General features: G+C 37.6%; 1 long non-coding RNA gene across 1 annotated transcript in view; it reads left to right on the top strand.

The window, feature by feature from the left end:
- Window positions 1-23198, top strand: part of LOC113948959 — a 40031-nt gene that overhangs the window by 6010 nt on the left and 10823 nt on the right. The window contains exons 4-7 of the long non-coding RNA XR_003528278.1: window positions 11863-11920; window positions 16337-16418; window positions 21836-21876; window positions 22714-22775. This is a non-coding gene — a long non-coding RNA (uncharacterized LOC113948959). The remainder of the gene's footprint in view (window positions 1-11862; window positions 11921-16336; window positions 16419-21835; window positions 21877-22713; window positions 22776-23198) is intronic.

The following is a 23198-nucleotide window of genomic DNA, read 5'->3' as shown; positions in this document are numbered from 1 at the left end:
CCGGTGATGCACACAGAACTCAACATGTGGTACGAAACCTAAGGAGGATCACTGCTTTGATTTTTTCATGTACACTTCAGGATCAACATTTCTCACTGTTCAATACAGATAGTTGGGGTATGACTTTTTTGTCCTATGTGAAGTTCTTAGTGTTTTGGCTTGGCATGAAGATAACTGTGAGACCAGTTGAAATTTTTTCCAAAGTGTAGTTACAGCTCTTTTTCCACTGAACTATAATCCACTTTTGCTCTGTTTTAATTTCCATGCTGGCTGACCTGTCCCTATATTGGCCTCTCATCTGCCTAGGGTGGCTCAGGGGAACCTTCCTGCACCAAAAGCCACCCATTCCCAGGCAGGGGGTAAGAACAAAAATTGTTTTCTTCTCTCCTGGATGCTTTTCTCAGTTTTGCTATAGCTACTTTACAGGTAGTAACTGAGCTATTTATGAACATTATAGAAATTGATGCATACACTTGGAGGATGGCAGGCTCTATCTTAATGTAGACCTTTTTATGATGCAGAATACTGACTCTATGAACACATGAACCTCCAATTTATTTACACCTTTAGTTTATTTATAAAAAATTCCTTATGCATATACTTTACAGCAGTACTGCTTTTAGTTCACACGTATAAATTATCTACTAACTAGCATGCACCACAAGCTCTGTGGGATTTGTGTTAGTGGTGAGAAATATTACAAATTGCATCCCCTGAAGGTTTGGGTCCACAATGGGCTCGGTCCTGAGGTTTTACCATGATACTTCAAATAATATTCAGTAGTATTATTACAATAATATTCAGTAAAAAGGACAAAAAAGGGGAAAAGCTGTCAGTGTCTTGTGGGAGTTTCTCTTCAAATCTTTGCCTGTGGTGCATTTTGCTTGAACATTGCTGTAGTAAGTTTTATCTACATGTTTATCTAGCTGTCTACACCAGAGGATGTATTGACCAGGATATTACTCCCAGCCTACATCTAGCTTTGTCCTGGCTCTTAAATCTTCATTGTTACCTAATCCCTTGACAAGCTCTACAGTGTTCAGCTCCTGAGCACTGCAATACTACAGTACACAAGAGATTTGCATACAGCTAAATCACCCCATGGAAAATTCCCTTGGTACCCGTTTTCTACTTAAACTGGTGATTAAGTACCTCTATCTACTACAATTTGAAAAGCATCAGCATGTTCCTAAATGCATATTTTGGCTGATTGAAGAAGTAATTTAGTTTACATGGGAAATACCAAAAAAATACCAAAAGTCTTATTGCAGTGTTTTCCATGCTGTTTTGGTTTTTGCCCTTTTTCTAATTTTTTTTTTTTGTTTTGTTTTGGTTTTGTTTGTTTTTTTCCCCTCCAGAATAAAAGGGAGGTAAGTCATATATTTCAATGATAACAAGATTAATAAAAAAGGATAGATGGGAGAGGGGTACCCCTTCTTTTGGGAAAAATTAAAAAAATATCACACCAAAATTAGCGAATGAATGAAGCAAATATAAACATTTCTATTAAAAGCTTAACAATTTCTCTCTTTTTTTTTTTTCCCCCTGTTATCTGTTTCTGGTTTTCTTGTCAATAGCCTGTGCAATCGGTAGGAAATCTGTATCTTGTTAAAAATATCTTCAGAGAAAAATTTTCCAGCAGACCAAGAGTAGATATACACATATATACAGAGATATGGTATTAGAAATCCTAGAAAATGTTGATCTTTCTGAATGCTAAAATTAAGACTGCACATGTATTCTTAATTTAATTATCTTATGTATTTGCCTAACAGGACAGTCTTACACTGACTTTTACTCTTTGGTCTTTGTACCCATTCACTGGAGCAAAGCAGCAGTAACTGTGGTAGATCCAGACAGATGAACATTTTCTTTGCCTTGAGGGAAGCACAGGCACTGTTCAAAGCTGCTCCTATTCCATTTCCCTTTCTGCTTGATAGCATGGAAGTGTGGCTGCACAAATGGGCACCATCAGGGTTCTGCTTCTGCTGATGGCATTGGGCAGGTCAACCAGTGTGAGAATGGCTTTCTGAGGTGGAGATATTCATACCTGGCTCTGGACAGGACCATGGAAAAATATTTCCATCATATCACAATGCCCCCGATCAGTTTTTAAGGATGACACAAAATAAAACCACACTTTTTTTTTTCTTATTTTACTGGATAGCATTACACCTCAGATGCAGACTTTCCTGAAAACTCAGCCAACTGGTCCAAGGATAAAGACCACCTTAATGTGGTTAGCATGCTTTTACTACCTAAGGTAGTAGCAGGCATGGCTCTAGGATCGAAGTCTGTACTAAGTAATGATGTGATCAGAGGCTGTTTTCTGAGACCAAGTAGATGGCGTGGTCATGTCTACATGTACCATTTCTCTTCTCTCTACCTTGCCCCTACTGTCACCTGGAGACTGTCCTTGCTCCAACCTGTTCCTTGAACAGTGCCTGGTAGACTAGTGGGCATGTGCCTCAAAATGTGCTGAGGAGCATATCAGCAACTAAACAGTGTGGATGATCATAGGTCTGGTCCCAACCTGCTTTGTAGCAGAGAGGCAGCTGCTGTGAACCATGCGGAGTAATGGCTTACAGCTGGCTTGTTGCTTTCCAACACAAAGATATGACCTGTCTACCATATATTTTGTACATTTCGTACATTTCGATGGCTCAGTAGGAAAAAAACTCCCAGGGTTATGGCAGCAAATGAAAGCAAGGAATGAAGACGGTCTTCAATCTTACCCATAACCCTAGTCTCTACCCCAGAATTTGAATTTGTCCCATGTGTTGGCCTACTTTAGGTACAGACCATTTCTAGCTAAGGGAAGAGGGACCAAATTGACTTCTATTACCTTCTTTTAGGAATCAGATGATCCAATATACTAACCTGATCAGCAGAATATTTGCAATATGAAACACACAGAGAAAAAGGTGGTATCTGTGTTACTGGGATTTCAAAACAATTGCAGATATTTAAGCAATAACTCAGACTCCACTCAGAAGGCAGTAAGCAGTCAGTTTAGACATTGACTAGCTAGCACATTCTGGGCTGCTGATTTTTTGTGTGTGGATATCCATAAAATATTTTCCACTTTTCCCCACGTTTTCTGCAGCTGTACTCCCTTTTTTGTCTGCATACCACCCACTTCCCTTTAATGATTTTTGGACCTGTTGAATTCAACAAGGTTTTTTAACCAACGAAATTCAAAAGAAGATGATGTCTCAAAGCCATTGAAATACTTAATATTTTCATAAATATTGGCAACTGAATAAAAGAACATCTTTAACCCCCTGTAAGACAGGTAGAGTTGAGTTCATACATCCTATTTGGCAGCAGCAGCTTGCAGCTGATCAGCAATGATATACTGTCTAACAGCTTTGTTATGTCTTGTCTGGTGTTGGAAAGACTGTGAGGGAAAACTGGGTTATTCAAGACAGAGCTTTAAAGGAGCAAAACACACAAATCCATAGGAAAACTCATTTCATTAGTCTGACTGGTCTTAGCATCTAGTCTAAGCTCTAGAGATGTCTCTCAGGGGACAATCAGGTTATGTAGAGACATACCAGTTTCTGGTACGTTACATAATTTCATTATGTCAGTTAAGCGGCCTAAGTGGCTTTATCCTAGAATATGTATTTTAGTAGTTTTTCAGGAAACACATATCCTTCATCCCACCAGCTTTGAAGAACTGCTTTGTTGTGCACACTTGCTGGGCATGCCTCCAATGCATATAAGTGTCATGTTAGCTTCCACTATGATGAAAAGTCCTGTATACAATTGTAAAATTCATTTTTAGGCACAGAGTGCATATTGAAGCTATAGAAAAAAGTATACTCTGAATACAAAACACTGCTCAGTCTGGATATAAATTATTTTCACAGGCTATTCCTGGCACATATGAAAGAGCAAACATTACTCTTAAAGAATGCAAAACTTATGCAATGTTTAAGGATCTTTTTCATTTTACCGAAATCAACTGTATGCCTGTACATTGTTTAACCATGGTATACTTCAACTTAGTGGGAAAAAAATACCTGCTGCAGGTTCCCAGTCTCCAACTTGCTTACAGAAAATCAATTTATCCAGAATAAGATTATGTCCTGCTTCTCCAAAAAGGCTATTTTCATGCCAGATTTCCATGTCAAATCTGAAACATTTAAGGTATAGGATTATTTTGAAGACTGAAAAAATGTTTTATATGAGGGAAAACTGGATTTCCTCATGTTCAAAGATGGCACAAATCACATATTCTAGAAAGATGTTTAAAATGCCAAACTATGCCTACCCAACTCAATTAACACCCCCCCCAGAAAGGGAGGCTGCTGTCATTTTCTGATTGACATGGATTAATCTGAATTTCCTCAGGTGTGTTAGTCCAGGAGCAGCTGAGGCTTACCCCAGTGGCTGAAGCCGCAGTTATTTCTTACCTCGCTCATGTGTTCACGTATGTCAGTGGGAGACAGTGTAGGCGCTACTTCTGTCAGCTTTAAACCAGCGTTTCTTCTAGAGTAATTAGCTAATGCATTATTGTGAATTAAAACCAGCTCATTCTAACATTGAAGGATGTAGACGGGAAAATAGCATAAACACTGTTTTGACCTCAGCGATGGAAAATTTCAGCCCACACAAAAACATTTTAATATGCTCCAGTGGGGTTGGCTAGAAAGCAACAATTCAGTTTAATGAAAAACCAAATCTGAATATTTAGTTGATTTTTCATTAGGACAAAGCCCATCTTGGACAAGTCAGAGGAGAGCAGCTCTGAGCTAGGGAGGTTGCAGAGCAGCAGGCCCGATTAGAGAGAACTTGCCTTCCTCTCTGCAGGGTGTTTGGCTGCTTCAGATCTCATGCTTGTGGGGACTAAAGCAATGCTGCATTCTGGACATGGGACTGTTCCCATGACAGTTCTGTCGTTTCTGTAAACGAAAACTGGAATTTGAGTAATATTTAATCCCTAAATGTCTCTCAGTGTGACCAGTACAGGCCAGGATCCAAAATAGTCATAGTAGCACAGACACACAAAAGAAAACTCCCCAGTTGATGATGGGTTACATTTTGCCTGTACAAAACCTATGTAAAATACAAGCTCCAAGCTTGCTTTTTGGAGGTGCAGTAGACCTATCACATGTAAGTTCATAGCTCTGAGACAGGTCTGTGATGCTTGATCCTCATTCATTGTATAGTGCTGTTTGCTGCCGCTGATGATTTGTGGTCAGGTAGAACACATGTTTAAATAACATTCTGTGCTTCTGCTGAAACACTTATTTATATAATTGCTGGTTTAGCCTTCATTCCTCTTTTATATGGTCCAGGCTATTCTCTAACTTGCAGCCAGGTCTCAAACTGAGAACGTCACCCATGCACATATTAGGAAATGGTGTGTCTGTCAGGTATTTATAATCCTGCTCTGAATGAAGTATTTAGGGTTTTGTCTTGGTTCTACATTCTTATTACTTATTTTACAACCTGTTATTGTGTCATATCAATTGTGATCAAAGAGTATCCTTCTGATAATATAGCTATTAATAGCTATGCATTAATGATAATAAAACAATAGCTGAAATCACAGTTTTTATTTGCAAATAATCATGCATCAGCAAGCTAGAATCTCATTTAATAATTAATATGTGAATGTTTCAAGCAAATGTAAATAATCATACAAGCACTCAATTGCAAAACATGAGTACTCTGTCATGCATGGAGAATTTTGATGCACTGTGTTTTATTCACAGACTTAATATTTTAAATAACCAGAGTTCTGAGTAGGTATGCCCACTCATTTTAACAAATAAGTTGATGAGGATTTCCTCATATACTCTATGCTGCTTAGTATCCAGAAAAGAACAGGAACAACAGATGCCAGCTGCTGAATGTTAGTACTGTTCACACTGTTGAAGGCAGAGGTTTCATAGCAAGAAAATGGTCAAGGACAACACTTCTATAAAAATGAAAATTTTCATATTTTGCTATTCAAATGAGAGGAAAACAGGGCATAATGAATAAAAAATGCATACCACAGAATTGATTTTTATTATCAGGCAATCTAACCCAGAGTGCGCTTCATTATAAGTTACAGGCCAAGACATTGCTTCAGAAATAAGTAACATTTTTTTGTCTCTGGAATGAAGTATCATGGCTTACCTTGATACACTGCAACTTGGGAGCTACTGTTTCATGAAATTTGTGAGTCATTGTGAACTGGCTTCCTCAGGGTTATGGTTACGGTTTTATTACCTTCCTGGAAATTAGCCCTACTGGGCTAGGATCTTAATAGACTTTTTTGGTTTACTCTTCAGGGTGGAGATATGATGTTTACAAGAAAACAATAATTTACATCTTAAATAAATTTCACAAGTAGGCATGCAAATGAGACCATAATAGTTTGGAAATATGTCCTATGTCACAACATTAAGCATTTGGATAAAATAAAAGGTGTTCTGCATGGAGAACGTGTTTGTTTCCTGCATTGTTTGTTCAGAATTCACATTAAAAAGCAGACTTCTTGGCACTCTAAAGTAGAACATGAACATATCCTTAGCCCATCAATAAATAAAAGAAATGAAACCCATGTGAAATGAATTGATTAAAAAAGTTAGAACTTATAGAAAAGCTCAAGTGCACATACTGAGTCATTGTACCATTGCCGTCTGGAAACTTGAAATCAGTCATTATGGTGAACTGCACTAAGAAACTAGTTAATGAAATTATCAGCCAGCTAAGCTGTACTAAAGAAAAAACTCTAGCTAAGGACTACTTGCTTGTAACACATGTAGTGAAATATTGTTGTATGTTGTTGCAAATTGCACAACTGAGAAAATAAAGGGTTAAAAAGACCCAGCAGTTCCTCAGTTGAAAAAAAAATAGATCTTCTTTTCTGTTTTACTCAGTAGGGATGTTTGTGTTTAGGATTGCATGCAATGAGTATGCATAATATTTAGCTTTCTTCTTGTCATTGTTTACAGTGTATGCTGCCTCTGTGTTGGCAAACCATATTTCCCATTAGGGACAAAGCACAATGGATAGCACAGAAAGAAGAGAGTCAGTCTGGGTTTATCATTACATTTAGATTGGGAAATCCCGTGACCCAGTGCCTTTTTTTTTTGTAACCTTTTTGTGTCTTCTACCAGGCAGCAGATTAAATTAAGCAAGGTAGAGAATTTAAAGGAAATCCTCTGTTCCTTTTGCTCAAGTTGCTGGCTGGGTCTAGGGCATTTTATGGGGATTGAAAGAGAACTTCCTTTGGAAGCTTTCCATTTACTTGTGTATCTGCATGTGTACAGATGGTGGGAGTTCTGGAGCTCTCCAAATATTTGCTGATTCAAACACACTTAGGCAGCTCTGCTGTGACTCAGTCCTCCCTAGGCTACAGCTGGAAAGAGAAAGGTTTCTCTTATACTGCCCCAAATACCTATGATTCAGTAGGATACAAAATACATCCTCAGGTGAGCCTGGTAGTTCAGGTAGGAGTAGAGGTGCTTTGGCAGAGTTAAGACTGCTAAGTCTGCTGCAATTTCACTTCAAAGCCCTGCAGGTTGGGTTATACCATCACAGGGGAAATACCACACTAATCCATCCATTGTGCCACCTGCTTCAGAACACTGAGGAGCTTTCAAACCACTGAGTCAATCTGTGCCCCAGAAAACGTTTATAATCTAACCAGACAAAATCAACAGAGATGGGTGTGACCAAGGAAACAATATATGCCAAAGTCACATCGCTGGCCTATGCAAAGGCAGAGAGACCTTACAGAGTGGTCAAGACAATCCTGCCTGCTCAGTCACACTGTGCAAACAGTGGCCACGTTTCCAGCACAGTCTATCAGAAGTATATTACTCCATTTACACTATTTAAGTAATAATATTGTGCCTTGCACTCAAAAAAACAGCTAAGGTATTTGCAGCCAGGTATTTCTAAGATGGATATCTAAAAAATTAGATTGAAATTCTCTTAGTTTTGATTTCAAAAATGTAGCTTTTTAGAAGCTTACAGAAGAGGCACTTAGGTAGTCACTGCCTAAGAAAGACGTGTAGTCTGAAGAAATACTCCTTTCTTCCAATGGAATTATGCTATATGATACAAGTGTTCCTTGTAGCTCGCTTACACACTTACGCTCTCACAGTTCCCACAAGTTTGGTCTGCAACCAAAAGCAAAGAATTAATTCACAATTTGATTCGCATTAAACAATGGCATGATTTAAATAGATAAGGTTTACTTATTAAGGAATCCTCCAGATCCTCTACTGGAAGGGAAGATGACCTTGTAAAAGCACGTAGATACATTATACAAAAGGCCTGAATTTGTCTCCTTTTTCCTCACAGAATTCAGTGGAAAAATGCAAACTGCTGTAATGAGAGTTATAAACTACCATTGCTCAAATCTGACTTTAAAATTTGGTTTATTTAGAACATAGAAATACACATGAAATTTAATCAGCATCTCAAGTCACATTATGTACTCTCTGCTTGACAGGAACTGAGCACATAAATTAGCTGAACTGGGAGCTAGTCCCAGATCCATCCCTACTTGACTACAGCACCTCTTGCTAGGAACTTCCAGCAGGGGAAGCTCTTAGCACATCAGTATCTCCACACTTCAGACGAGAGCAAAGTTTAGTAGAGACCGAGCTGGGGAGGGGTGGGGGAGAAAAGTGAGTGAGGAGGAGGAGGGGGGGGTGGTGAAGGAAGGGAAGAAAATAATCAACAGTGTCATAAATAGTTGCATTAGAAAATTAGAGAAAAAATATGATTTTGATCGGATGCTCTTGTTGCACCTTAGAAGTTAAAATCATATATAGACAGGGTGTGTAAGAGTGGGTGGCAGAGTATTTATGTATGAAACTTTGTGGCTTACAATACTCCTTCTGTGAGGGAACAGCGTCCAGTTTGGGACTGACAGGCAGCCTTCAAGCTTTGTGCCAGCACACTAATCCCTTGTCTGTGGCTTACTGAAAAAATACTTGCATTTTTGTTCCCAGTTCACCTTGGCGAAAAAAACCAATTCCACATATGATAAATCCAGTGTCTACAGAAAGGCAGTCACCTAATTGCACAGCGAAGCAGAAGAAAGCCTTGCAAATGGTATACAATTTTCAAAGTGTTCCAAGCCTTAGGCAAAAGCCTTTCAACTATGTCTAAAACTGAATGATAAAATATGTTGTACAAATTATCTGTGAACAGGAAACATGTGGTAGTGGCAGGGGACTGAAATGTAACACTTGTAAAGAAATGGGAACTGCCAGTCATTTATACCCTTTTACTTTTCCTTCAGTCACAAGTTCCATCATATTTTTTTTCACCATCGGTTGATGTTCAAGTTTATAATAAGACATTTATCAGATCTCACTAGGCCAATTACAGCTTTGTAGCAAAAACAACAAGAAATAATACCCCATAAGAAACTAAAGGTTTAGCTTTGTCCCTTTCTTCATACTTTTATAGAATTTCTGTTTTATCATTGCGAGGATGCGTGTGGATGGAATTTTGAAAGAGTTTCAGTACTGCAGAAATGCCTGAGATGCCAGTCATCTGCACGTTAGATTAAATTAATCAAAAGTTGAGAAAACTTTCTAAAGTCCTGTCTATAAAGTAGTATTAAAAAATGAAATAAAGAGAGAGAGAGAGGATGAAAAGGGAAATGTACAATTACTGTTCAACAGGAATAAAAAAAAACACACCAAAACACCTTCTATTCTGAAAGCTCATTTCTACTTCCTTGCTCTTAAAGTTCCTGAAGTAATGGTGTATCTTATACCTTCTGTTTTTTAAAAAGTAATCTTTATCACCAACACCAGCTACTGTGCACTTTGGTCCTCATTGATGGCATTTTTTATAGATTACCTCTAGAAGAACACTTTGAGGGGGAGACAAAACAAAAACTTTTTACGTTTTGCTTCATCTTGCACAACAAAAGGAAACAGTATTGCCAAGTCTCAGGAAATGTTTTGGCATAAGGTAAACATGAAATTTAAATGTAGTGCTTAAAAATGCCACCTATAAACAGCTAGAAAAACGAAGACAAAACCACAAAACAACAGCAGGATTTTTATCCATCACATTTTTTAGGTAACCAGATATGTTTATGCCTTAGTTCTTAAAAATATTAGAAACCATAAAGACATAGAAAAGTGTGTGAAAGCCCATCAACAAAGAAAACCTCTTAACTGACTGACTGAAAGACACCCTAACCCTCATTTAAGACTGTATTACTTCTGTGTACTGCTGTCCTAATTAGACCACATTAGGTGTCCTCGGTTTTCTGCAGGGCCAGAACCATTCATGTCCATTGTGATAACATGGCTGTTGTAATTTGGTGAACTGGTGAACATGCAACATTAGTGTCTGTCAAATTGATTTCCTGCTGATATTTCCTGTAATGTATATGGCACAGGGAAGTACTTGAGAAAATAATTAAAATTTTGTTCATATTTGAGATAAAAAGTCTTTCTTTCAAGTTCTGCTAAAAGAATCATTCAGAGGTAAAAGAATTAAAGGTCTTGCAGCATTCTGAGAGACTAATGAAGAGGTTGTGTGATTTGAAGGTTAGCTCATTGGGCTGGGAATCATTAACATAACTAGGCAAACAATCAGATGGAGTTTTTTGATTCGGTGATCGAACCCAAGCACTGGAAAAAATCTCAAGCAGATCTTTCAAAACCGTTTTGTGGTAGTTAAAGCCAAGCCATAGAAAAAATAATAAAAAAAAATTGTGTTTTACTTCAAGCTGTCTTTTTTTACAAATTTGGGTCAGTCTTCCTGGAAGACTAGAAATAGAAAATTTTAAATAGCAAGGGCTAAAAATTTTATTCTGGTCTACTTTATGAGTTTTCAAAGAAGTATTTAATTTAAAAATACTGCAATTAAATCTTTGCAGCCAACCAATTTTAGTGTTTACCCTCCTGTCGTATTTTTCGGCCATGAATATTTACTGCTGAGAATTTGAAACTAGTTTTGCTCCCTGTAGCTGTGCCTGTACTGCAAACCAGTAAAAACTCCTCAGCCTTGGTCTCAAGTCCAAGCTTGGGTCTGATAGAGAACAGAGTGTCTGCTTCCTATGTCTGGATTTACTTTACATGAAAACCAGGAAAGCATGAAATGGTGATGGTGTCTGTTTAACTTTCGCATTGAGCTAGACCCAGGCAGATCCGGGAAGCATTCCTGGCTTCCCCACTGTAAACATAAGCTTTGAAATATTGGGATTTTTGTTTAGCAGTTATATCATTAAGATAAAAAATCCCTCTTGTTGAGTTTTGAAATAAATGTCCAGTTCTATCATGCGATAGCTACATGACTTCTGGTCACTATCTGTATATTTCTGGGCTTAATTTTGCCTGTGAGTACACTGGGAACAATAATAACTTTCCTTTGGACAGAGTTTTGAAATATTTAGAAAAAATGGGCCATATAACTGTATTTATACTGTTCCAATTTATTTGTGCCTTTTGTCTTTCTCCTGTTAATTCCCTTTTAAATCTAATTTTTTAAAAGAACAGAGTAAAATTTCTGCTTCTGAAAACTTTAAGTCCTAACTACCTCTTCCATTCCCTAGAACTATGTTCCTAAATTTATGGACAAAAAAATCCATTGAAGACTAGCAGATATAAAAATATCACCTTTAGCTTAGGAAATGTGCGAGCAGTTGAGTGCTTAAGTCTAGAAGAATATTTAGACTTCAGTTGTGATGCTTATCCTGTTCTGGCACTCTTCCCTAAGCATTTCATACTCTCTACTTCTTTTCTTTGTAAAGATTGAGCAGGGGTGTATTGATCTGTCACACAAGAGACTGGAAACATCATAAAGATGTCCTCAGTCAAATTTCATTCTCAACTGCTCAAACCTCCACCCAAGTAAGCCCTTTCCTGTTAATTTCAGAGTAAGTCACTCTGGCAAAGAAGCAGCATTTCCAGAGGATGCTGGGATTTGTCCTCAAGTTGGTGCTTTGCTGGAATGGTAGGTATCTGAAAGCATGCTCCAGGCATCCCTTTACCAACCCATATGCATGGTGATGCTCTTCTGCTCCAGTTTTTCAGTGAACTCCCTGGCTTCCGCTTGCATTTCCAAAAACATTTGTCCACTGTTCTTTGCAGGAGCTAATGCATCTTCATCTACCCACAGTGAACCAAGGGTCCAGCTTTAACTCTGCATTGAACTGTCTGAAACGGAAGTACAAATTTTCCTCCTTCTGGAATAATATTGTCCACTTCTTGAGACAGGGTATTGGATTTGTTGATTCTTGGCTCTGACCTAGTATGGATATTCTTATCCTCCTTACATCAGGTTGCTATATCATTAGTGGCTCCTGTATGGAATGGAGATAGAGAAAGCAGAATATATTTTACTTGGAATTTTTTATATCTAAATTTATCCCTCAATGCACATGAACACATGAAATAAGGGGTACCCAAACCATGTTCTTTCTTTGCAGGCCATCTTCACTTTAAAAATATCGTGTCTTAATGATCCTAACAAATAATCTCAAAGTAATGACATCTTCATGTAGCAGACTGTCTTTTCTTTCTCCTGAAGAATGCAGCTACTTTCAAGCAAAAAAACAGCTTTGTGTCATAGGGAGATAAGTAGCAGAAAAACTGCATATACAGTGCAATTGCTAGTGATTGGTTGTTAGAGTCATTTTAGAGGCCAAAAATATCTTGCTTGGCTTCTGGTTGCTTGTAAAGAAAAGTGCAGTGCATCTCTTTCTGCCATATCTACCAACCCCATCAGGATGTTTCTAGTACCATGGCTATTTGTTTTTTATTCTTTGCAGTCCTTGGTTTTGTAATACAATGCTTAATAACGATTGCCATTTGTTTGGGTTATTTGTTTTTTTTTTTAAATCGGAACTCTCAAACTGCGGCACATGGACCAGTTCTGGTCTGAAAATCACTTTACAGTTATTATAATGGACGAAAGGACTGTTTGATGCTGTCTCTTGACCTTGTTCCAGATGGTAAGTGTCACTAAAAACATCCAAAACCTCTAAATACTTGCCTAGTATCACAATTGCTACAGTTGCTAGTAAGATGCTATATGAGCACAAATGGGAAGTGAGCAGGTTCAAGAGTCAACCTCTGTAATAGGATGTGTCACTGCTATGATAAATTCCTGTATGGTGTGTCGTATGTCCAGTGAAGTGAAAAATATTATGAATCTATTTTCTGGGGTCTGAAGGTGTGAGGAATTTCCTTGGTACTGGTGAAGATGGACTAACTCAAGTTGCCACAGAAAAAAAGATAGCTACTCTAAGTAGCTATCAGGATTTTCTGAACAGACAGATAAATTCTGTTTCATGCAGACTCTGCTGAAGGAAAATGGAGAAAAGTATGTGTGTCACTAGAAGGGCACATGACTATAAAACAAAAAGATTTTTTGTAAGGGTGTGCCATTGCTCCAACTTGTCACCTCGTCAAAGTGAAAAGAAGGAGTCCCATGTACCCCTGTAGGATCTGCGCTAGGCAGCTGTTGTATATTCCAAGCTATCCTAATAATGAACAGCCTACACTGCCATTAGGTAATCCAACAATAGAGAATTTCTCTTTTGAAAGGTGACAAATTGTTACCTGTGTGCCACATATTCCTGAAATTTTGACCCAAACTCCCTCAGCAACCTGAATGAGTGCTTTTGTTCTTTAAAGGTGAACAATACTCTTCCAAAGCCCCACCACAATCACTTAACAGCTGAATTAACAGTCCAAAGTATTGCTAATTCACTGACTCAGAGGGAAGCTAAATTCAGACCCAGTGAGGCAGATATGTCATGCTGTGGATATTATTTACTTTTCCTGGGTGCTCCTTGCAGTGCCTGGAATATCCTGCACTAACTTTAAGCATTCTCTGTTGGCTGCTTCATATATCGTAGCATCAAAATGGTCTTGCTTCAAGCTCGATAGGAAGCTGAAGCATTATAGGCCTTCGAGAGGAAAGGGAAACTAAGAAACAGGAGAGTGTTGCTGCATAACCAGGAAACTCCCACATGAATAAGATTAACCAATGTTTTCCCCGATTTCTACCAAGTGGCTTTGATAAATTACTAAATACATAATGTCATTTGATTCAAGCTAAATTTTTTGCTGTTTTTCAAATCCCAGTGTGAAAGAATGCTGCTTCTGAGAATGCTACATGACACAGTGGGCCAACATGTTTTTACAATAATAATAATAATTTACATTTTTATTAATAATTTACTTTTGAAGTATCCCAAAATGCTTCACAAAAACCATACATAGAGTGCTGCAGATTTACTGCCTTTGGAAGCAAGGCAGGCCAAGGAGGGAAAACTTTGAATAAGCTTCAGCAATCCCTGTTTTATGGAAAGTATATCTGGTCTTCAGTGCTTACATAGGCAAAATGAGTTCTCAGTTCTTTAATGATCAAATTTTTAAAAGACCAGTGGAAGATGATGAACTAAACCAAATCTGTTAGGAAAGGAGGAACCTTTAAAACTGCTGCTTTAAGGTCAGGAGCTTGTGGTTTAAAAGGAATATATATTCAAGCTTGAAACAGAGGCTTATGGGCTAATGTTTATCCAAAGTTTCCTGATAGGAACAGCGAAATTCTTAATCCTTTCACTCTGCAATGTTGTATTGAAGGAGAAGAAAACAGGTGTAAGGTGATGTTTTTAGCCTAGGTTGAAACACTGTAGAACAGACACATGCTTAGCTGCTGCTGTTTTAAGTATCATCCTCCAGCTTCTTGCTGAACCCATAGAGGATGGTGGATATAAGAAATAGATGTTTGTGCTACCTTTGAACTTTGGCAGGAAAAGAACATTTTGAATCATTCCTCTAATTCCCCATGAGCACCCCAGAATATCTCCATGCTGTTCTGCTCTTTATCTGCCATATGTGTGACCCCGGATGCCTGCCCCATGCTTCTGCTCATGTAAGTGACTCTATCCTACACACACACACACACAGAGTCCTCCATTCAGATGTTTGCCAATGTGATTCCCTCTTTATTCAGGAAAAATCTCATTGAAGTCACAACTTACATAAGAAACCAATACAAACTGGTAGCGAGATAATATCTTCCTATGAAACCAAATTTCCAAAATCCTCAATGAAGTGAAGATCAGTGTACCTTGTGGATTCCTTCAGGCAGTTGTACACCAGAAAAAAACAGGATAGTATTGGTCTATAAGTAGGGTTTGTTCATCTAGATCTAGATCTGCTCCCACTGTTTGGCCCCAGAGCTTCACAGCTCTGGCAGCAAAATTGTCCTGCCAAGGATTTCTGAGGGACAAAATGCAAGAAGTAGCAGAAACCTGAGCCTTGTCCTGTCAACGCTGGCCCCTGTGTTGAAATCCAAGATGTAAGATTACATTGCACCTACTGGTGGCCTAATGCTCTCAGACTTTTAGTCAAACCCACTATTTCTCACTTGCCTATGTTTTAAATACAGGCTGTGTAGCATGGAGGATGGAGTAAGCCTACTGTGCTCTGCCCTGTCAGTGGCTTCATGCCAGTCCCTTGTGTGTGATCCTCCTACTTGCTTGCTGTTATAACGGGTGCTATTTCTATTGCAATACTTTCCCTCATTTCTGCTGAAAGGGTTTATCAGACATTCCTTCAAAGTAAATCGCTCCTCTGTAACCTTATGAGGTTTTAAAAATATAATTTAAAGCTAAAGCCTAGAATCCTATTGCTGTCTCCATCTACTGCAAAGAAGCTGTCAATTAGAGACACCAGGTGGGAGCAAAGATCACTGAAACCAAAACTGAATCAAAACATGGATTTTTCTGCCTGCTGAGGAGTTGGTGAAAGTTTGCTATTCTTCAGTTGGCAAAACTGATTTAGTGTGAGGGGCAAACTATTGCACTCTTAGAAAGCGAGGAAGATTGTATATTATATTCCCATACAATGGTATCCGAGAGAGTCACAGTGAAGGTCTGAGGGAAACAGGGAGTATCAACAGTTTTTCAGTTTTCTGAGTGGAATGGTTTAATGCCCAAGAGGGCTACGAGATGGCTTGGATTTTGTCCCCAAACAAGACATGACTTATGCTGTAAACTGGTAGAACCAGTTCTTCTCCTAGGATCTCTATTTTCATTTCCAGGGTTTTGTTTAGCAGCACCATTAGTCACAATACGACACCCTCCATTTTGGTACCTGTCACAGCTTCCTCTGGGACAGTGTAACTTCACAGAAGTGCTAAAATAGTGTCTTACAGACACACACACACATACAGAAGCAAAACCCAAAATACACATGCAAAACCCAACACAGTGTATTTTTTTCAGGTTTCCAGGACAATAAGGATAAAATCACAAAATCTCCAGAGCTATGAGGTTTAGTAATACCTTTTTAAAGATTCTCAAACTCTCTTCCCAAGTCCTCTGTCCTAACAGGGAAAAGTGTTTTCTGATCACACCTATCTTCTTCCCTGGCTGTATCTACTCTCTTTTTCTCATGTGTGTTGACTAAGACTGGGTAAAAATCCATTGTGTATAGGTCTAATTCATCTAAATTACTCCTTTAGAAAGTACAATTCCTTTCTTATAGGCTGCAGCTTTTGGAAAAATAAATAAACTATTTTAAGTCTAGATGGAGCATTGTTCATTGTTCAGCCATTGTTATTTTAACTCCATTGTTACTTGTAATTTTCTATTTTACAGCTTTTTTGAATATTATTGCAAATGTAGAAAGACTGATGTCATAAAGTGAAATAAATTCATATTATTCCAATGCATTCAAGATTTATTTAATATCTATATAGAAATAATGGAAATGTTTCCTAGATGTTGTCAATATGTTTGCTACAAATTTATTTTCCTGGGAAGATTACTGGTAGAACTGTATCATTTAGAAGCAGTATAGGCTTGTTACTTTTTTTGGACCTAAATTATTAGACTTAAGCAGCTCTTGGAAGAGGAAAAAGAAGCCATCAAGATACACAGCCCTCAATCAGGAAATACGTCATCAGGACCAACAGATATCAGTTACAGACAAGACAAAAGGGATGGCTCCTGTAAAACTTCAAGGAGAGAGAGTTCCACTACCTATTGTGGAATGTGTTCACTCTTGAGGGAGAGTAAATTTTATTAGGCCTTTCTTATGCCAAGATAGAGACAGGAATAACTACAGAAACACTGCTAATGATGGACTGTTGTCACAATCAGAAGAACCCTAAATATGACGCATTCAGTAGGCTCCAGTGGCAAAATGGTAATTTCATTTTCATATGAACAGTAAAGAGTTTGTTAAGCAGTTACAGCTGTGAATAACTTTTAGTATTTGAATAGTTCCATTTGCTATATTCAGATGAATCATGTGAGTGATGTTACCCACCAGCATATTTAAAAGTATTGATCCTAAGGGCATGTCATGAATTATTCCACTAATGCATAAGCTGATCATTAGAAAGTAAGTTTCTTTCACTGATTTAAGCATGGGTTTTAAAACACAGCTTATGAGTGAACTCTAAAGGAAAAAATTCTTTAACTTTAAATCTAAATTAAAAAAAAAAAAAGAAAAACCAACAAAACCCCAAAACCAAAATCAAAAATCCAAAGAACCAAAGAAAAACACACAGGGGAAAAAAAAATCCCTAAACCCCAAAACAACAAAAAAACCTGATAACCCATTGGGTTTCCCCTTCCATTCCTTTCTTTACTGGAAAAAGTCTGCAAGTTCTGTGGAGCACCTGAAGATTGATGATATAACCCCAGAAAAGCTATGACTAGACTTGCAGCTCTTTCCTTAGCAAAATGGAGGGGCCTGCCACAACATACATTATTTAGTATGGATGAAATGTTCTGGACATTACTTAGACTGATCTAATGTTCATCCAGAGTCACAATGTTGGAGAAGTAGTAATCATGAGCATTGGTGCATGGAGAACTCGTTTATCACTGCCGAACCACAAAAGAAAGAGCCCATTTGAATCTTATTTTCAAGTGTGCTTTGAAGCGCTGAGGTTAACAAATCCTTTAGTCACATACTGTACAACCCTAATCGAAGCTCTTTCCACTCAGTCCTGCGAAGTGTGTCTTTTTGAATGAACCCCCTACAGAAATAAAAGGGACAGTGTAACTCTGAAACTGCACTTCTGTTTGAAACTGATTTACCTGCTTTTGAGACAAGTAGTTCTATGACAACCACAAATGACACAGATGATTTTCTTGGTTGTTCAACATGTCTGTTTGATAGGTCTTTCTATATAGATGGTGTCACCCTTTTTCTTGATAGTATATGTCTTTTGCTCAGTGACTACCAAGAGCAAACTTATTTCAAAAAATCAGTACAGGAGCACATTGACAGAGAGACAGTAGAAAAGGCATAGACCTACCTGAAATGATTTTCTGTTATTATTCACATACACTTTTACTTAAAACAAAATCCAAACCTCAAAAATCTGTCAGTTTAAATTTTTTTAAACAATGTTTAATTGAATCTTTTTTATAAGCTTTCCTTCAGCCAGAACAAAGATAGTACTGCAAGAACTCTTTAATAAAACTTTAATATTTAAATTCCCTCCTCGGTTCTTTCAGATAAAGAAGGCTGACTAACATCTGAATGTTTGGGGTTGAAGTCACAGCAAACCTTATTCGTGCTTCAGACTTCATTCTGCTTTTAGTATGCTAAAAAGTCATTTGGTGTCACTGATTTATTTGCTTCCTCTCTTCTCCTATAACTGAGGATATTTAGCAAAGCAAATATCTTAGAAGAAAAAAAAAAAAAGAAGCTCTTAACTGTGCTTTGGTCAAATTTTGCATGTAATTAAAATTACTGGCTGAGTGTGTCAGCAGTCCTTGCCTGGCACTATGTTACATACCTTGTGCCTGAGGATGACTTCATATTGGTTTTATATCAAATAAAATTTCACTTGATTAGTCACCCAGAGATGCAGCACCATGGTCTCTCTTACCTTTTCTTCCATTCTTTTGTCCCATCTCAATTTTTTTTCCTCCTTTCTACTTCATTACTATTTTTCTTCCTTTTAAAGACATTATTTAAAGTTTCTCATGTAATTCAGTGCTGATGAAATATGTATCTTTGAACTATTTATATATCTAGTAATTGGATAGGTCAGGTGAAAAGGGCACGGTATTTAGTAGGAAACACTCAAGAGTGCAATTCGGGCATGATGACTGCGCATTTCTGTGTTCAGGAGCTTTTGGTCAGACTCTCCTTGTGAGTGAGACAATGGGTTGCTAACAAGCTAACAGGCTCTACAGAAACACTCAAGGTGAGGGCTGACTCATGTACTGATTTTGATATTGTGGCTGTGTTGTCTGGGGAATCAAAAAACCCACTTCCATTATAGTCCTGCAAACCCCATGCTTCAGAGTTTCATGGAAAATAGGCTGTATGAGCTTTTGCACCCTGAAATGGTGTCACTTTACAAGTGGCAATATAATTAATGTTAATTGTGAGTGTTTGGGCTGTGCTCAGAAAATATAAAAATTTATATAGATGGTAAGTATCATTAAGCAGTTTTGGAAGCATTTGTTCTCCCTGGGGTTGTCTCTGACAATTAATTTCTTGAGGCACATTTTCAACAAGCATCTTTTAAAACAGCTCACTCAAAGAAAAAACTGAATCTAAGCTTCAGAGCTAATAAACCTCTAGAGAAACCTATACTGAAGAGGAGCTTTTTGTTTCTAGAAAAGAAAAAAAGGGCATGTCTAGCCATGTCGCTGACAGGACCATAATGCCAGCATCTCTAAACCAACAAATGTAAAAAGAAACACTTCGTGAATTATAATTCCACTTTCTTTTCAAGGCAGCAACATCCTCTGACAAAAAGAGGGTATCACCAACCTGCATTTCAAGGTTGAACAACCATAATAACACTTTAAACTGGAAGAGATCATTTAGTCTTCTCTCTTATGTATCACACAACATTAAGTTTCACAGAGTAGTAGCTGTCCCTTCCCTGAGTCCAACAGCTTGAGTTTCACTGAAACTGTGTCTCCTGAAGAGAACAGGTGATAGCAGGGTATTCACAATGCCCAGAGCCCTTGATATCAGATGACTAAATGCATTATACTTGTGCATTCCTACCAAAGATGGGGATATACCAGTCTCTTCACAACTAAATAATGTTATCTGCATATGGGCTAAGCACAAAAGCTTCCACAAAAAAGTGGATTTAGTCCATACAGTTGAAGGTGTTCAGGGAGATCTCTAAAGAGGCATCTACTGATATTTGTCAGCTCAGCTATGTCCTAGCCTCCATGAACTGTCTAGGTTGGTGAAAGTATAGAGGAAACTAATAGCTAACATGTAGACACATATATTTAAAATCCTAAACCCCATAACAATCTGAAGAAAATTCTCTGGGAATTCCATATTCTGTGTTGCAGAGAGAAATAAATGCAACTAATACACCTTTCTCAGAACCATAGAATCGCTGAGTTGGAAGGGACCCACAAGGATCACCAAGTCCAACTCTTATCCCTGCACAGGACCATCCCCAAGAGTCAAACCATGTGCTTGGGAGTATCATCCAAATGCTTCTTGAACTCTTGTCAGGCTTGGTGCTGTGACAACTTCCTAGGGAGCCTGTTCCAATGTCCAGTCTCCCTCTGGGTGAAGAACTTTTTTCTAATATTCAACCTAAACCTCCCCTGACACAACTTCAGACCATTTCCTTAGGTCCTGTCACTTGTTACCACAGAGAAGAGATCAGTGTGTGCCCCTGTTCTTCACCTCATGAGGAAGTTTTAGACTGTGATGAGGTCTCCCCTCAGTTTCCATTTGTAGAGAAACACTTTCCTTATATCAAGTCTAGCAATCCTAGCAAACCTACGGAGAGGAATATATCTGGCCAACTGACAAGTCCTTCCAGGCTTTTGTTCCTACCAGCATGAGATTTCCTTGTAGTTTGTGTTATAAGGTAAAGTAAAAAATGCACTGTCCTGATAAAAGTGCAAATCTTCCCAATCTATAAAAAAGGGAAAGAAGGAAGAGTTTCATAGGTGTCTGTTGAGAGGTGCCAAAGGTGAGAAGAGCAAAAACACAGGCATGTCATCAGAAAGCTCAGACTGATTATCTTGTGGAAATATTATTCAACACCAGAGTTTTGAAAGACTTAATTTTGAAACATTCCAGGCAATGTTGACTCTACTTACACCTATAAAGCCATTCAAGTATATAAGTATCTTCTCCACTAGGATACTGTGTCTTATTTCAAGGCTGAAACTCATATAATCTTCCTGCCAATATATCTTTTAGTATCTACATTAGTTAGATTGAAAAACCCCTCACCAGCCTCAATATTGTTTATGTTTTTCTATAACGAGTGTTCAATTTTTTCTTATCTGCCTTTTTGATAAATTGAGTAGGTTGAGCTGCTTGACTTCTCATTGTAGGAGATATTTTTCAACTCCTATCTGACTGAAATAATTGGCCTTTTTTTTCCTTTTACTTGCTAATTGTATTTAATTTTCCTTTTTTTCACATAATCAAATTTTTTTAAACTTTTTTTAAAAGAACTGCAGTAAGTGTGTTAACAACATTTTCAGGATCTGGGTATTGGCAGCTGGTTCTGCTAGCATTTGCACTTCTATATTTATTAAATTTATCTGTACATATGATAATAATGCATACTATGAAATAATACATGAAGAATTGCTGCCGTGGCTACCACATCTGTATTTTTGTTGTGTAATAAAGCACATGCATGCTGTGTGTAAGAGTCTGGTAAACTCGCTGTATAACTGTGCACTGCTGCAGATTATGTGTGGAGTCTCTAGTAGTTCTGTGTGAAATACAAAATACTCAGTCATTGCTTTCTACTGCAGAATAATTTCTGTGTTTATTTTAAAAGATAAATAAAAAAATAAAAGTCAGTAAGTAGACTACAATGTATATTTAAAAATTTACTGTGTTTATATTTTCAGCATCAACAGCTAAGGTCCCGGAATTTTTTCAAATGATTCAGGTAATCAGAAAAGAAATTCAAGCTGAGATAATTTTTGTAAATATTTTGTAAACATTTTAAAACATTTATTTTCTCTCATAGAAGACTCATAATATTTGTGTCTCCCCCCCCAAAAAATTATCAATTAGTTCGCATTTCTATTCTTTTTTTTTTTTCATTATTTCTCAGATATAGAAATGATCGAGTACTTTAGACGTTTGGGAAGTGTTATAGATGTGTCACTCTTGCAACTTATATATGAATTTCATGAACCCAATGAACTGAGTCCAAATAGGGTAATCTGCCTTTTAAGATGTCTAAAATAAATAGCTAGATCTATTTTCAGCAGCCTTTTGGTAGTGATAAAAAGTTATTGGCCTGGGTCTGACCATTTTGTAGAATAACTAGATGGATATTTCCCTGTAATTTTACATCTATTCAGGAAGAGTGTAAGGAATAGCCAAATAAAAATTAAAGAAAAAGCATAGCAGACAACTGAGCAATAATTCAGCCATGAAGTCATTAACTGACTATATGATATAAACATCTATTAAAGCAAAAGAAGACAAATCACAGACACGTTCTCTTTCGCACTTCAAAAAACTAAAAGCTCTTCTATGTAGAGAATAGGCTACTGGCTCAGGACTGGAACACAAGAACTTTGTCCATCCGTTTGCTTCACAGTTGAGAAATTATGAAAGGTGCATTCTCGACTAGGTTGCAAATCAATCTTGATTAGACAACACTAAGAGGAATCATCTGTAATGTATCGATAAAAACCTCGAAACCAGTATTGATCTCTAGCACTCTGATCATGATCCCACAAATTCCCATCTGGTTCTTACTTGCCTTTGCCAGGAGATCTAAGGTTCACATGGACAAGAGGGAGGCAGCTCTACCAAACACCTCTACGAAACTTGGTGGGTTTAGATAATTTTCCATTGCAATGAATTGGATAATCGTTAATATGTTTCAGGTAATACATATATGTGCTTATGAATAATAACTCCAAAGCAGTAAATTAATTCTAAGAGTTGATAGGAAGTCTGTGTTTCAGGGTGACAGCAATTACTAATATAAAGCACTTTAGATTAAGCCTCAACTACCAGGTTTAGTTTAAAGGTGTTGTTTCCAGTGGTGAATATTTAAAGCTAGTGGTGGAAGCAAACATTTTTCCCTTTATATTTTTTTTATAAAGAACAAGAGTTTGGTCATTAGGATAATATGGAAAAAGAAAATAGCTTGATAAAATGCCCAAGGACACAGAGATACAAAATATGAAATCTCTCATATGAAGGGGAAATTTTACTTTTGCCATTTTTCTGAAGGAAAAGGAAAAACAA

Source organism: Corapipo altera, unplaced genomic scaffold (assembly GCF_003945725.1).
Source record: "Corapipo altera isolate COAL_440 unplaced genomic scaffold, ASM394572v1 0, whole genome shotgun sequence".
Lineage (NCBI taxonomy): Eukaryota > Metazoa > Chordata > Aves > Passeriformes > Pipridae > Corapipo > Corapipo altera.
The sequence above is the reverse complement of the archived record's forward strand: the minus strand, read 5'-3'. Positions and strand labels throughout refer to the sequence as shown.